Source organism: Schistocerca serialis, chromosome 6 (genome assembly GCF_023864345.2).
Source record: "Schistocerca serialis cubense isolate TAMUIC-IGC-003099 chromosome 6, iqSchSeri2.2, whole genome shotgun sequence".
Classification (NCBI taxonomy): Eukaryota; Metazoa; Arthropoda; class Insecta; order Orthoptera; family Acrididae; genus Schistocerca; species Schistocerca serialis.
Genome location: NC_064643.1, coordinates 242,600,872 through 242,617,016, shown reverse-complemented (window position 1 = coordinate 242,617,016; position 16,145 = coordinate 242,600,872). Strand labels below are relative to the sequence as shown.

The 16,145-nt window shown below is 44.2% G+C and overlaps 2 non-coding genes across 2 annotated transcripts; one reads left to right on the top strand and one right to left on the bottom strand.

Annotated features, from left to right (window-relative positions):
• Positions 1–5,756: 5,756 nt before the first annotated feature.
• Trnal-caa (transfer RNA leucine (anticodon CAA)) lies at positions 5,757–5,831 on the top strand. The gene has a single exon. It is a non-coding gene; the product is annotated as a tRNA-Leu (tRNA).
• A 9,583-nt stretch (positions 5,832–15,414) lies between these two features.
• On the bottom strand, positions 15,415–15,489 carry Trnas-cga (transfer RNA serine (anticodon CGA)). The gene has a single exon. It is a non-coding gene; the product is annotated as a tRNA-Ser (tRNA).
• Between the last annotated feature and the right edge of the window lie 656 nt (positions 15,490–16,145).

Sequence of the window (16,145 nt, the reverse complement as noted above, 5' to 3'; positions counted from 1 at the left end):
CTGTGCAGTCATCACAAAGAGAAATGAGCCAGTATTATTACGCTTATGATCCTATACTGCAGCAAACTTCCCATTTCATTTCAGTTTCTCAATGACATTAAATTGCGAGAGGGCTTGTCATTACTGTTATTAAAACAGATGGCAGGATTTCCGTTTGTCATTGCTTCGGACATGAAATGCATGTAATCCCAGGCAGAATACAGATGCATACTCGTAATAAGGCCGCTGTTCCATATGTCTGTTGCATTTTTTTTAAAAAAAGTTGATTTTCCTACATCTACGCTAAAGGTTTTTCATAATATCCGATTTCTCTCTTTTGCAAGCTACTGACGCTTTTTTCTTAAATATTTGGCTCTCTACACAGTACAATTCATCATTATTGATAATATTGTGCTTTGGAATAACTGAAGTTATCGATTTTTTCTGCAAACAGAGGAGCACAGCGTCAATGTATTCAAAGAAATGCATGACAAAACAACCAAAAGCTGTTGCTGTGAATATTTCTTTACATACTACTAGTTTCGGTCAAGCGTCCATCTTCGCGTACATACGCATAAAAACGTATAAGAAATATTACATGGCAAAAAAGTACGGATGAACCACTGTTGGTGCTGTGTCATTAACTCCAAAGACTGTTTTGATTCAGCCCTCCACGCTAACCTGCTTCGAGCAAGCCAGACGAAATGCTACGCCATCACCTACGTCTTAGTCCGAGCAGTGATGGCAATGAATGTATACCACAGATACCTGAGGTAAACATTACTACAAAATTGAAAATTTCAACCACATATAGAGGAAGAATGCAATGCCAGACACTGGGCCTGAATAAAGAAGGAGCTGTTACGCCAAGGAATCTAAGAAATGCGTCAGTATGATGATAATGCGTAGCACACGAGTGCAGGAGAGAAAAATTGTTCAACCCATCACAAGTAATATTACGTTCTAGTTTGCCATTGGGGCCAGTCACAAAACGGTAGCAACTAGCTGGGAAATACTACAGTAGTGTATTCAAACCCACGTTGCGTGTTCACTACGTTTAATCGCAATGGTCAGCAGTTAGAAATACTTTTTCCATAAAGTCAGTGCCTCGCTATATTCATGACTTATCATAATGGGTTCTTCTTAGACTGTGGTATATTAAACTAATGGGAAGCCAAAGCTTGTTGTCGCCAAAAATTTTCGCTTCGTGCTGAGTTTTCGGAAGCTATGGAAACCCACAGAACAGTGAATTTCTGAATTTGCTGCTCCAAAGATACTACGTAGGTAATTTATTACAGCCAAACGTGTTTTTGATTAACTTTCGTAAAAATCAATAAATATGTTCGTTTAACTAGAACTGTTCACTTCTTGTCTTTGGTTAAAATGGCAGTTTACAGAAAATCAATTCCCCAAAGATAATTATTAACACTTTGAATCGGAACAATAAAAAAACAAAAAAAATTAAAATTTTCTATAAAATTGACCATCATTATACATTGAAGAGCCAGACAAAGTGCCTAATATCGTGTAGGGCCCCCGTGACCTCGCAGACGTGGACTCAACTAATGTCTGAAGCAGTGCTAGAGGGAAATGACATCATGAACCCTGCAAGGCTGTCCAAAAATCCGTAAGAGAGGGTGGAGATCTCTTCTAAATAGCGCGTTGCAAGGAATCCCAGATGCGCTCAATAATTTTAATGTCAGGGGAATTTGGTGGCCAGCAGAAGTGTTTAAACTCAGAAAAGTGTTCCTGGAGCCACTCTGTAGCAATTTTGGACGTGTGGATTGTCGCATTGTCCTGCTGGAATTGGGTCCCACATCATTCCATCTGAACATATCCCTCACCCTTACAGAACCTCCACCAGCTAAGAGTCCCCTGCTGACATGCAGGGCCCATGGATTCATGAGGTTGTCTTCGTAACCGTATACGTCCATCAACTAGATACAATTTGAAAAAAGACTCGTCCGACCAGGCAACATGCTACCAGTCATCAACAGTTCAGTGTCGATGTTGACGAGGCGTAAAGCTTTGTCATGCAGTCTTCAAGGGTTCAAGGGTACACGAATGGGCCTTCGGCTCCGAAAGCCCATATCGATGTTGTTTCGTTGAATGAGTCGCACGCTGACACTTTTTGATGGCCCAGCAATGAAATCTGATAGAATTCGCGGACGGTTTGCACTTCTGTCAAGTTAAACGATTTTCTTCAGTCGTCATTGGTCCCTTCTTGCAGGATATTTTTCCGGCCCCAGCGATGTCGGAGATTTGATGTTTTACCGGATTCGTGAAATTCACGTTACACTCATCAAATTGTCGGACGGGAAAATTCCCACTTCATCGCTACCTTGGAGATGCTGTTTCCCATCCCTCGTGCGCCGACTACAATACCACGTTCAAAGTCACTTAATTCTTGATAACCTGCCAATGTATACCAGTTTCTTTGGTGCTTCAGTGTACTAAGCAAAAAATACGATATGATTTAAAAAATTTTTAAAAATGTTCCTGCCGTGCGCCCGCGTTTGTTTTCGCATAATTCCCGTGGATTAGGAATCCCTCTAGCCGCAAGTGGACATGGAGCGCTACTGTCGCCAGTAGAGGGCAGGTCGGAGGAGAAGGCAGTTAAGGGCTGCGGCGACCTGGAGAAAAGGAGAGTGTGACACGGGCGGCGAAGACGAGTGAGGCGGCGTGTTATTGTGGCCAAGCGTCGGTCGTGGCCCTTTGGCAAGAGTGGTGCCTTTGCTCACTGCGGATTTAGCGCAGCCGGGTGTTGGTCGCAGCCGTGAACACTGCTCGTTAAAGGCTACTTCTGTAGGACACATAACATTCGGCGTGTCCTCTGCTATTGAAGTTGCACGTAGTTTGTGTCCGTTGTGGTGCTAGGCTGGAGTTCGGTCTGACCTCTGCAAGTACTGGACGCAGTGGCGTCTGCTGGATGATACCCGTGGGTTTCCGACTACGAGTAATCTTCGTTACATCCTTCTTTCGTCACTCTCTAAGCAACCGTTTTTCAATGGGCGCTGAGCATCGGATTAGTCTGCACGTCACTTGGTGTCGCGTGGTGGCTATTTTGACCCCGTATCCTGGTTACCCGTTGTTATACAGGATGGTCCATTGATCGTGACCGGGCCAAATATCTCACGAAATAAGCGTCACACGAAGAAACTACAAAGAACGAAACTTGTCTAGCTTGAAGGGGGAATCCAGATGGCGCGATGGTTGGCCCGCTAGATGGCGCTGCCATAGGTCAAAAGGATATCAACTGTTTTTTTTAATAGGAACCCCTATTTTTTATTACACATTCGTGTAGTACGTAAAGAAATATGAATGTTTTAGTGGGACCACTTTTTTCGCTTTGTGATAGATGGCGCTGTTATAGTCACAAACATATGGCTCACTATTTTAGACAAACAATTGGTAACAGGTAGGTTTTTTAAATTAAAACACAGAACGCAGGTACGTTTGAACATTTTATTTCGGTTGTTCCAGTGTGATACATGTACCTTTGTGAACTTATCGTTTATGAGAACGTATGCTGTTAGAGCGTGATTACCTGTAAATATCACATTAATGCAATAAATGCTCAAAATGATATCCGTAAACCTCAATGCATTTGGCAATACGTGTAACGACATTCCTCTCAACAGCGAGTAGTTCACCTTCCGTAATGTTCGCACATGCATTGACAATGCGCTGACGTATGTTGTCAGGCGTTGTCGGTGGATCACGATAGCAAATATCCTTCAACGTTCCCCACAGAAAGAAATCCGGGAACGTCAGATCCGGTGAACCTGCTTCGACGACCAATCCCCCTGTCATGAAATATGCTATTCAATACCGCTTCAACCGCACGCGAACTATGTGCCGGACATCCATCATGTTGCAAGTACATCGCCATTCTGTCACGCAGTGAAACATCTTGTAGTAACATCGGTAGAACATTACGTAGGAAATCAGCATACATTGCACCATTTAGATCGCCATCGATAAAAAGGGGGCCAATTATCCTTCCTCCCATAATGCCGCACCATAAATTAATCCGCCAAGGTCGCTGATGTTCCACTTGTCGCAGCCATCGTGGATTTTCCGTTGCCCAGTAGTGGATATTATGCCAGTTTTTGTTACCGCTGTTGGTGAATGAGGCTCCGTCGGTAAATAGAACTCGTGCAAAAAATCTGTCATCGTCCCGTAATTTCTCTTGTGCCCAGTGGCAGAACTGTACACGACGTTCAAAGTCCTCACCATGCAATTCCTGGTGCATAGAAATATGGTACGGGTGCAATCGATGTTGATGTAGCATTCTCAACACCGACGTTTTTGAGATTCCCGATTCTCGCGCAATTTGTCTGCTACTGATGTGCGGATTAGCAGCGACAGCATCTAAAACACCTACTTGGGCATCATCATTTGTTGCAGGTCGTGGTTGACGTTTCACATTTGGCTGAACACTTCCTGTTTCCTTAAATAACGTAACTATCCGACGAGCGGTCCGGACACTAGGAAGATGTCGTCCAGGATACCGAGCAGCAGTGGGCATTTTGATCACAATAGCCATACGTCAACACGATATCGACCTTTTCTGCAATTGGTAAACGGTCCTTTTTAACACGGATAATGTGTTACGAAGCAAATACTGTCCGCACTGGCGGAATGTCACGTGATACCACGTACTTATATATTTGCGACTATTACAGCGCCATCTATCACAAAGCGAAAAAAGTAGTCCAACTAAAACATTCATATTTCTTTACGTCCAACACGAATATGTAATAAAAATGGGGGTTCCTATTTAAAAATACGCAGTTGATATCCGTTTGACCTATGGCAGTGCCATCTAGCGCGCCAACCATAGCGCCAACTGGGTTCCCCCTTCAAGCTAGATGAGTTTCGTTCTTTGTAGATTTTTCGTTTGATGCTTATTTCGTGAGATATTTGGCCCCGTCACTATCAATGGACCACCCTGTATATATGAAAATGTGCTATTTATGAAGGTTTTGTCTGGAACTATTTGAGTGCATTTCTGTCAATGTTCGTGGGCTTGTGGCTGTCACTATTTCAATGCACGCACTCTCATCCAATACTTTCCCCTGTTTGGGGAAGTGTGTGGGGCCGGCCGCGGTGGTCTAGCGGTTCTAGGCGCTCAGTCCGGAACCGCGCGACTGCTACGGTCGCAGGTTCGAATCCTGCCTCGGGCATGGATGTGTGTGATGTCCTTAGGTTAGTTAGGTTTAAGTAATTCTAAGTTCTAGGGGACTGATGACCACAGATGTTAAGTCCCATAGTGCTCAGAGCCATTTTTTGAAGTGTGTGGGGGAGTTTGTATCCTTTCGGCTTTTACTCCACTGTGTACTTGTGTGTGCGGTTATTTCTGTAATTTTTCGGTGTCTGCGTGATGTGATGATTGTTCTGTGTGTGTCTGGTACTTGCCTGAGGTTGACGAGATGATTGATAACATGGGGGAGGGAGGAGGATTTGAACTGGATACTGGGCAACCTTCAGTTGGTAGAGCACTTGCCCGCGAAAGGCAAAGGTCCCGAGTTCGAGTCTTGGTCGGGCACACAGTTTTAATCTGCCAGGAAGTTTCATATCAGCGCACACTCCGCTTCAGAGTGAAAATCTCATTCTGGAAACATCCCCCAGGCTGTGGCTAGCCATGTCTCCCCAATATCCTTTCTTTCAGGAGTGCCAGTTCTGCAAGGTTCGCAGGAGAGCTTCTGTAAAGTTTGGAAGGTAGGAGACGAGGTACTGGCAGAAGTAAAGCTGTGAGTACCGGGCGTGAGTCGTGCTTCGGTAGCTCAGTTGGTAGAGCACTTGCCCGCAAAAGGCAAAGGTCCCGAGTTCGAGTCTCGGTCGGGCACACAGTTTTAATCTGCCAGGAAGTTTCATATCAACGCATACTCCGCTGCAGAGTGAAAATCTCATTCTGGTACAATTCAATAAATTTATTCAGAAGTATTTATATTAGAAGTACATACTGCTCCAATGGTTTCATTTCAAGACCACTCATACCAAACTCAAATTTAGGTTACAGTAACGTTAGATATACACTGAAGCGCCAAAGAAACTAGTATGGACATGCGTATTCAAATACATCAACAAGTGTCAACGTGCGAACCATTCAACGAAACATCATCGAAATGGGCTTTCGGAACCGAGGGCTGACTAGCGTACCCTTAATGTCTACACGACACAAAGGTATACGCCTCGTTTGGGCCCGTCAACACCGACAATGGACTGTTGATGACTGGAAACATGTTACCTGCTCAGACGGGTCTCGTCTCAAATTGTATCGAGCGGATGGACTTGTACGGATATGGAGACAGCCTCATGAATCCATGGCTACAGCGTATCAGCAGTGGACTGTTCAAGCTGGTGGAGGATCTGCAATGCTGTGGGGCGTGTGCAGTTGGAATGATATGGGGCCCCTGATACGTCTAGATACGACTCTGACAGTGACAAGTACGTAAGCATCCTGTCGGATCACCTGCACCAATTCATAGCCATTGTGCATTCCGACGGACCTGGAAAATTCCAGCACATCAATGCGAGACCCCACACGTCCAGAATTGCTACAGAGTAGCCACAGGAACACTCTTCTGAGTTAAATCACTTCCACTGGCCACCAAACTCCCCAGACATTAACATTACTGAGCATATTTGGTATACCTTGCAACGTGCTGTGCAGAGGAGATCTCCACCACCTCGTACTCTTACGGATTTGTGGACAGCCCTGCGGGATTCATGATCTCAGTTCCCTCCAGCACTACTTCAGACATTAATAGAGTCCATGCCACATCGTGTTGCGGCACCTCGGCGTGCTCGCACGGGTCCTACACGATACATACAGGTGTACCAGTTTCTTTGGCTCTTCAGTGTACTTATCCCATTGTCAATGACTTGCTGTATATGATCAGTAAAAAAGAAAAGCCATATGTCACAATCTCACACAATCACGTAGTACAATATGCGTGCCGACTGTTGCTTTGAACGCTGTAAGTGACTGCTACAATGCGCTGTATTCGTAGAAGTATTTCAGTGTTCCACTTGATGTCTCTGTCTTAGAATAGCATCGGTGGTTTCATGGAAAGGCGCTGTAACTCGAAAGAATATATTTGCAAAATGTGTCTTGGATTCAGGCAGAAAACTGCTACTCCAACATTTTTCCTCATAAATTTATGATTTTTCCACGCATATTTCACTCGTCGTATACAGTAAAAATCTTGTGCCTTAGCTTCATTACGTCTTTCACAACTGATCACTCACAATGTGCAACACAGCTTCCTGTTGCAATGAAATACTACAGGGTGTTACAAAAAGGTACGGCCAAACTTTCAGGAAACATTCCTCACACACAAATAAAGAAAAGATGTTATGTGGATATGTGTCCGGAAACGCTTAATTTACATGTTAGAGCTCATTTTAGTTTCGTCAGTATGTACTGTACTTCCTCGATTCACCACCAGTTGGCCCAGTTGAAGGAAGGTAATGTTGACTTCGGTGCTTGTGTTGACATGCGACTCATTGCTCTACACTACTAGCATCGAGCACATCAGTACGTAGCATCAACATGTTAGTGTTCATCACGAACGTGGTTTTGCAGTCAGTGCAATGTTTACAAATGCGGAGTTGGCAGGTGCCCATTTGATGTATGGATTAGCACGGGGCAATAGCCGTGGCGCGGTACGTTTTTATCGAGACAGATTTCCAGAACAAAGGTGTCCCGACAGGAAGACGTTCGAAACAATTGATCGGCGTCTTAGGGAGCACGGAACATTCCAGCCTATGACTCGCGACTGGGGAAGATCTAGAACGACGAGGACACTTGCAATGGACGAAGCAATTCTTCATGCAGTTGACGATAACCCTAATGTCAGCGTCATAGAAGTTGCTGCTGTACAAGGTAACGTTGACCACATCACTGTATGGAGAGTGCTGCGGGAGAACCAGTTGTTTCCGTACCATGTACAGCGTGCGCAGGCACTATGAGCAGCTGATTGGCCTCCACGGGTACACTTCTGCGAATGGTTCATCCAACAATGTGTCAATCCTCATTTCAGTGCAAATGTTCTCTTTACGGATAAGGCTTCATTCCAACGTGATCAATTTGTAAATTTTCACAATCAACATGTGTGGGCTGACGAAAATCCGCACGCAATTGTGAAATCACGTCATCAACACAGATTTTCTGTGAACGTTTGGGCAGGCATTGTTGGTGATGTCTTGATTGGGCCCCATGTTCTTCCACCTACGCTCAATGGAGCACTTTATCATGATTTTATACGGGATACTCTACCTGTGCTGCTAGAACATGTACCTTTACAAGTACGACACAACATGTGGTTCATGCTCGACGGAGCTCCTGCACATTTCAGTCGAAGTGTTCGTACGCTTCTCAACAACAGATTCGGTGACCGATGGATTGGTAGAGGCGGGCCAATTCCATGGCCTCCACGCTCTCCTGAGCTCAACCTTCTTGACTTTCATTTATGGGGGCATTTGAAAGCTCTTGTCTACGCAACCCCGGTACCAAATGTAGAGACTCTTCGTGCTCGTATTGTGGACGGCTGTGATATAATACGCCATTCTCCAGGGCTGCCTCAGCGCATCAGGGATTCCATGCGACGGAGGGTGGATGCATGTATCCTCGCTAACGGAGGACATTTTGAACATTTCCTGTAACAAAGTGTTTGAAGTCACGCTGGTACGTTCTTTTTCTGTGTGTTTCCATTCCATGATTAATGTGATCTGAAAAGAAGTAATAAAATGAGCTCTAACATGGAAAGTAAGCGTTTCCGGACACATGTCCACGTAACATATTTTCTTTCTTTGTGTGTGAGGAATGTTTCCTGAAAATGTGGCCGTACCTTTTTGTAACACCCTGTATATTTTCGGTACTGTTAACATGTTGGCAGAATGAAATTTTCACCCTGCAGCAGAGTGTGCGCTGATATGAAACTTCCGGGCAGATCAAAACTGTTCGCCGAACCGGGACAGGAACTCGGGACCATTGCCTTTCGCGGGCAAGTGCTCCACAGCATTTTGGCAGATGGAACACACTTTACAGTTCGGCAGACGGACATACACTAATGATTTACACTCTCACAGCATACAGAACATACTTCCAGAATGAAACATTTCTTTGTTCTTTAACAATGAACAATAATTAAATACCAGTGAAGCAGAAGAAGCCGGCTGCTGTGACCGAGCGGTTCTAGACGCTTCAGTCCGGAACCGCGCTGCTGCTGCGGTCGCAGGTTCGAGTCCTGCCTCGGGCATGGATGTGTGTGATGTCCTTAGGTTAATTAGGTTAAGTAGTTCTAAGTCTAAGGGAGTGATATCCTCAGATGTTGTCCCATAGTGCTTAGAGCCATTTGAACCATTTTTTGGATTAAATTTCAAAATTCTCCACAGTCTCATGGATTAAGGGAATGCGACAATATTGATGGTGGTCCGTCCGTTCATCGGATGGCGAAGTTAAGCTCGGCGGGCTCCCTTGTTGCTGTACAAGAGGAGTAGGCTATGTGCCGACACTGTGTTTCGTCCTCTCCCTTCTCTCATCGTTGAACGACGCAAACAAGACGCCGCACTTCACGCACACTCATTATCGTAGTCCACACGTATCTCATACATTAGCTAACACATGACTGCCACATTTCGCGAAGAGAAGGTGACAGCACGCGCGGGAAATAGGACGTACCTTTCCAATTAGGTGGCTGAATCTTCCCCTCTTTGTCTCCCAGTCTACAATGCCGTACGATTTTGGTTTGCGGAACATCACTGAGCTCCTCAACAACTTGGTGCGCCAAGAAATTTAGTACTCTCCACTACGAAACACTGTGCTACTTTTTTAGATCATAAATGAATTTACTTGATGTAGTTACATTTTGATTCAGTGCACTTCGACCTGTGACTTTGCAGTGAATTAAATGCATTCTTAAATTGTTATTCAGAAAGGAAGGTTCGTAAAATACCCATCTTGGACTACAGATGTCCTTCATTGGACTCAGCGGTTTTCCAGCCAAAAATTTCGAGTGATGTGGCGCTAAATCGGGTGCATACAACCGATGTTCCATCAGCTCTCGCTTAGAATATCTAATTTTTCATGCTGTTGAAGCACCTTTGTGGACAATTGTATTACTCTGACTTTTTTTCAGCTCTTGCAATACAATTCTTTTCTCGCGCAGTTTTCGCACCAAGCTGATACAGATGGTTGATAATGGCTCTGAGCACTATGGGACTTGACTTCTGAGGTCATCAGTCCCCTAGAACTTAGAACTACTTAAGCCTAACTAACCTAAGGACATGACACACATCCATGCTCGAGGCAGGATTCGAACCTGCGGCCGTAGCGGTCGCGCAGTTCCACACTGTAGCGCCTAGAACCGCTCGGCCACTCCGCCCGGCCGCTGATACAGAACATGCAAAATTCGTCATTTGTATATAGCACTCCACATTTTATGAGATGCTGAAAGGGACTAACTCTTTTGCAGCCCTGAATACAGTAGCCATTACTTTCTCAGCAGATTAAGCTGCCTTCTTTAGGTCGAAGACACTGATTGCTTTGACAGTTGATTCATTTATGGTGGGGTTATTTTAAAAAGATTGCGGATTATTGCAATTCCGTTAACTTATAGTTCTTCTGTCCGCCTCCGCAGCTCAGTGGTCAACGAGTCTGGCTGCTATCCAGAGGACCCGGATTCGATTCCCTGTATTACTCGTACTAAGGATTTTTCGTCGGTGGGACGACTGGTGCAATTCAATTACCGCCGTGATGCCAACTGAGAAGCTTCTTGGGTCAGAAGTAGCTGCTCCAAGCTCAAGAAAGCCTACAACGGCAATGAGAGCGGCGTTCCGACCTCAGGCTACTACATACCGCGTTCAGTGACGCCACTGGCAGAGGATGACACGGCTGTCGGTCCCGATTGTCCACTACGGCCAGCTATTTCACGAACCTTCAATCGTCAGTCGTACAATACCGTCTTGTGCATTTCACTGCAGGGAATTTCTTAACCACCGAATTTACATAACACACATTTCATACGGTTCACCATCTTTCGACAACGCTACTTTTTGTCACAAACCATCGAAAGCACTTAAATTTTATGATGAAATAATATTCATTTTATCGATTACAACGGATTTATTTTAAAAAATCTGCAGGTCATTTACATCTGACAACAATTATAAACATCAGACAGAAATACAATTTTATTAATGTGAACGAACCAGAGATTTCCTATTTGTCCTAATATTATGCAACAGCGTCCTTTTTTAAAAAGTTTAATACAGTATATAATTCTGAATTAGTTCTCACGTTGAAATTACATGTAACATTATGTAGTAAGTAGTGCAACAAAAGAAATACAACTGTTTTAAATCCAACAACAGCAATGAAGATAGCACAAAATGATGGCGGCTTTCTGACGAGAACATCCCCTTTTGCCATATTGATGTGGCCTGACTGAACAGACTAAATATTTTATACAATCGCAAGTAATTGATTATTGCGAAACGTACAATAAGTTCTAGCTAGCAGGAGAATAATGTGAACACAGTCACGTGGAAAGAATGTGTAGATGAGTTAGAGGCTGGTGAAGTATGCTAAAATGAAGCCACCAAACAGACTGAGAGACTACACAGTCGGTTACTTACCCCATAATTGAATAATGTGATAGATACTGAATCGAGGAAGACGTCTTGGTCGCTGGTATAGAGACTTGTGCCGTGCAGACGAAGCATTTTACGTCCGTCCTTTCCAACACGAATGAAAGGCTATAAAAGTACGTCGTAAACCTAATTTCCTCGCGGTTTAAATCAAAGTTCATGCTGCTCCTCTGCGAAGGAAGCAACGAATGTCCTTTGTTACTATTACTTCTGCTCCACAGACGATCTAAAGAAGGAAAATCCCGTATTGCTAGTAATGTGTGTGGTTCTACAGGACGCTGAAATATCTGGGGTTAAGATCGTAAATCTGCTAGATAAATTACACTGCGATTCATCTCTTTAATCAAATTAAGTCAGACACATTGGTTTCCGTACTTGAAAGTTAAAGTAAGAAATATTCCCCTCGAACGACGTAATTGTTTACTGTCGAATGTGTAGTGTGTGTGTGTGTGTGTGTGTGTGTGTGTGTGTGTGTGTGTGTGTGTGAATTCCTAAGGGACCAAACTGCTGAAGTCATCGGTCTCCAAATCTACACACTACTTAAACTGACTTATTTTAAGAACAACACACATACCCATGCCCCAGGGAGGACTAGAACCTCTTGCGTGAGGGGCCCCACGGTCCGTGACATGGTGCCCCAAACCGCGCGGCTTGCTGTTGAAAATACTTGTCCATCAGACCATATGAACCCTTTATCTGTGACAATGATGTACCTGAACAACCATATATTATAAATAAGAACCCGTTTTGTGTCTTGGAAAACAGACACTGTTCCCAGAACCGAACTGGGGTCTCGTGGTTTGGTGCCGGGTGGAAAGATTTAAGCAGACGCTCCGTCGGTTATTTGACAGTCTAATGGGGAGAATTACAGATTTGTGGAGAATTGTACACTACCCATTGATATGTCAGGTGTACAGTACAATCAGCAAACAAGTACTGGGATACCAGAGCACGTGGCGCAAACACAAGTACTTTTTGTGCATCTTCATATTTTCGCGGCCTAAAGACTGTTCAATAAGATTTCGGGCATGCAGCCGCATAAATTCAGCTTCTTCTTATATTTCGGCTGCATACCGTCCAACGATATTCAGAGTGAGCCGTGGTGACTAATGCTCCAGCGCTTGCTCCGTCCCTTTACACCGGAGGACCGAACCACTGTGTATGCGGCCAAAGATACACAAGGCGCCAGAGACGTAGATAGGCGGCAAAGATGTGTAACGTATGCATGGAAATTAAATCTATGGCTGCGCAGTCGTTCCACCCGGTGATATCGATGAGTCAAGGAGAGCTGCACCTCGCGACGTCTTTGTGATTTAATTACAGAAATTGCCGGATTCCATGATTTGTCCAAGCTGAAACTGCTGTCGCTATTAATTAAATTCGTCACCAACAGAATTTCAATTGCTTCTTTCACTACTGAGTCCCAGAAAGATGAAGTCGAGGCTAAAATTTCGACATTATCGTACACCATAGAGTGGCCAGTGTCAATACACGGACAGACGACACGCACAGTGCAGGAGAGATACACAGAGCACCGCAGATACACCCGTCTCTTACAACCTAATAAATCTGAGGTGGCCGAGCACTGTATTGACACTGGGTAGTCTGTGGTGTACGATAACGTAGAAATTTTAGCCTCGACTTCATCTTTCTGGGACTCAGTAGTGAAAGAAGCAATTGAAATTCGGCTGGCGACGAATTTAAGTAATAGCGACAGCAGTTTCAGCTTGGACAAATCATGGAATCCGGCAATTTCTGTAATTAAATCACAAAGACGTCGTGATGGTGCAGCTCTCCTTGACACATCGATATCACCGTGTGGAATGACCGAGCAGCCATAGATTTAATTTCCATGCATATGTTACACCTCTTTGCCGCCTATCAACGTCTCTGGCTCGTTGTGTATCTTTGGACGCATACGCAGTGGTTCGGTCCTCGGGTGTAAAAGGACGGAGCAACTGCTGGAGCGTTAGTCACCTCGGCTCACTCTGAATATGGTTGGACGGTATTCAGCCGAAATATTAGAATAAGAAGCTGAATTTATGAGGCTGCACGCCCGAAATTTTATGGAACAAGTACTTTTTGGCCAGAAAAAACTTCCGTTGTACCAACCAGCAATTTGGTATTGAACGCTGCCAAGTCGGGGGCGTCTCATGTGTTTGCGTTAATGGCGTACTGTATGTCTTCAAAGTGTCGTAAAAAGAAGATGTAGGATAAACGCAATATTAGGCAATACCAGGAGCATTCCGGCTAAGCACGCTGGATTATGCGGTATCATAATTTATTTGTTTGTTTGCCCTGTCAAGGTTAGGGTATTCAAGCCCTATCTTGTTTATGACCAGACAGCTTCCAGGCTGTAGTTGGGATTCTTATTTGTACGCGACAAATGCGATACATTATTGTATGTAAATATTTTCTATAATAGTAGATATCTTATCACAGCGACAACACGTTCAGGTTACATTAAAAATAATAAAACGCTAAAGGAAATGGGAAAAACTAGACAACGAAATAAAATATGTCTAACGATACTGCTGGTGACAATACTGAAACTGCTGAATATGTTGTGTGTGTTTTCAGTGAGAAGTAAAGGGAAAGCACATTATTTCAAGAATTAAGCGATTAGCTTATTTTTTTAACCGGGAAATACGATGTTAAGGGGAAGGTTAATCTGTTTTGTTGGAGTGGGAATATTATATTTTAGGATAAATGTTTAGATTTAGAGGAGTCAATGAGTCGATAAAGTGAAGAAAGCTTTTGGTCATTGAGTACCAAGGCTAGATCTAGGGAGGAAAGGGTAACGTGATCAAACAATGGTGTGTAAGTTATGTATCATATACAGATATTGGAGGCGAGATCGAGGAGTTGTGATAAGTTAGACCTTATTTAAGGCCACCATAATAATTAAAAATGAGCAGTCTAGCCCGTGAGTTATTTTTCATATATGACGAAAATTTACGGTCGGTCTATTGATGTACAATGTTTTTCTCCTTGAAGATGACTGTAGCAATCTAAACCCGCAGAGAACAACCATAAAATTATGCTGTTACCGAATTATTTAACAGCTGTAGACAATGACGTACGAAAAACTCTATTAATTTGTGGCTTAGCTGACAAATAACAACTATGTTTCTGGACGTTTGAGCAAAATCGGATACAAGACTCACCCATATCAAGAGTCGCTCTGGTTCATAAAATTTCTCGGTACTTAGAAAAAATTGGCGTCTCACTTATAATTACATGTGAGATTTCAATTACGAAAAATATCGCGTATATATTGAAAGTGGTACAGACAGTACCCATTTAGAGAAACTTTGAGCTATTACGAGCTAAAGTGGACTCTGGTTTCTTCCGCGCCCTGAACGATACCTGTCAAGCGACGAGGTCTGTTCGCCGCCCGCGCTGTTCGTAATTAGCGGAGCACAGGGCTTCCGGAAAACCGCCACAAGTTCGGCAGCTGCAGGCTGCGATGACGCCAACGAGCTTGCCAGAGGAAACTTGGCGGCGTGCCTTCCTGCTGCCACTCGTGACTTCGAGAGCGACGAACGTCTGGTGGATTCCATCGAGACAACTTACAGTATTTCGGATGACGCGTCGCGTAGTGCTAGGAGATGTGTTGCAAAGTAACCGTTATGTTCCGTAACCTTTCACGATAACGATGGTATACAATGCTTGCCGGCTAGTAATTTCCTCAAACTATAACGATGACTAGAATGAGATTTTCACCCTACAGCGGAGTGTGCGCTGATATGAAACTTCCTGGCAGATTAAAACTGTGTGCCGGACCGAGACTCGAACTCGGGACCTTTGCCTTTCGCGGGCAAGTGCTCTACCAACTGAGCTATCCAAGCACGCCCCGTCCTCAAAGCTTTGAGGACGGGGCGTTTTATAACGATGACATTTTTTTAATCATCTGTCTTCTGGATGGTTTGATGCAAAACAAGAATTGTAAATTTGTGGTAAGATCTTATGGGACCAAACTGTTTAGGTCATCGGTCCCTAAGCTTACACACTACTGATTCTAATTTAAACTAACTTTCGCTATGGACAACACACACACACACATGCCCGAAGTAGGACTCGAACCCGCGACGGGGGGAGCCGAGCGGACAGTGACAAGGCGCCCCAGACGGCGCGGCTACCCCTAGCGGCCCGCCACGAATTCCTCTCCTGTGCCAACCTGTTCATCTCAGAGTAGCACTTGCAACCCACGTCTTCAATTATTTGCTGGACATACTCCAATCTCCGTCTTCCTCTCCAGTTTTTACCTTCTACAGCGCCCTCTAGTACCATGGAAGCTATTCCCTGATGCCTTAACGGACGTATTATTTTGTCCCTTCTTATTGTCAGTATTATCCATATATTCCTTTCCTCTCCGATTCTGCGCAGAACCTCCTCCTTCCTCACTTTATCATTCCACCTAATTTTTAACATTCTTCTACATCTACATCTACATGGGTACTCTGCTAATCACATTTAAGTGCCTGGCAGAGGGTTCATCGAACCAC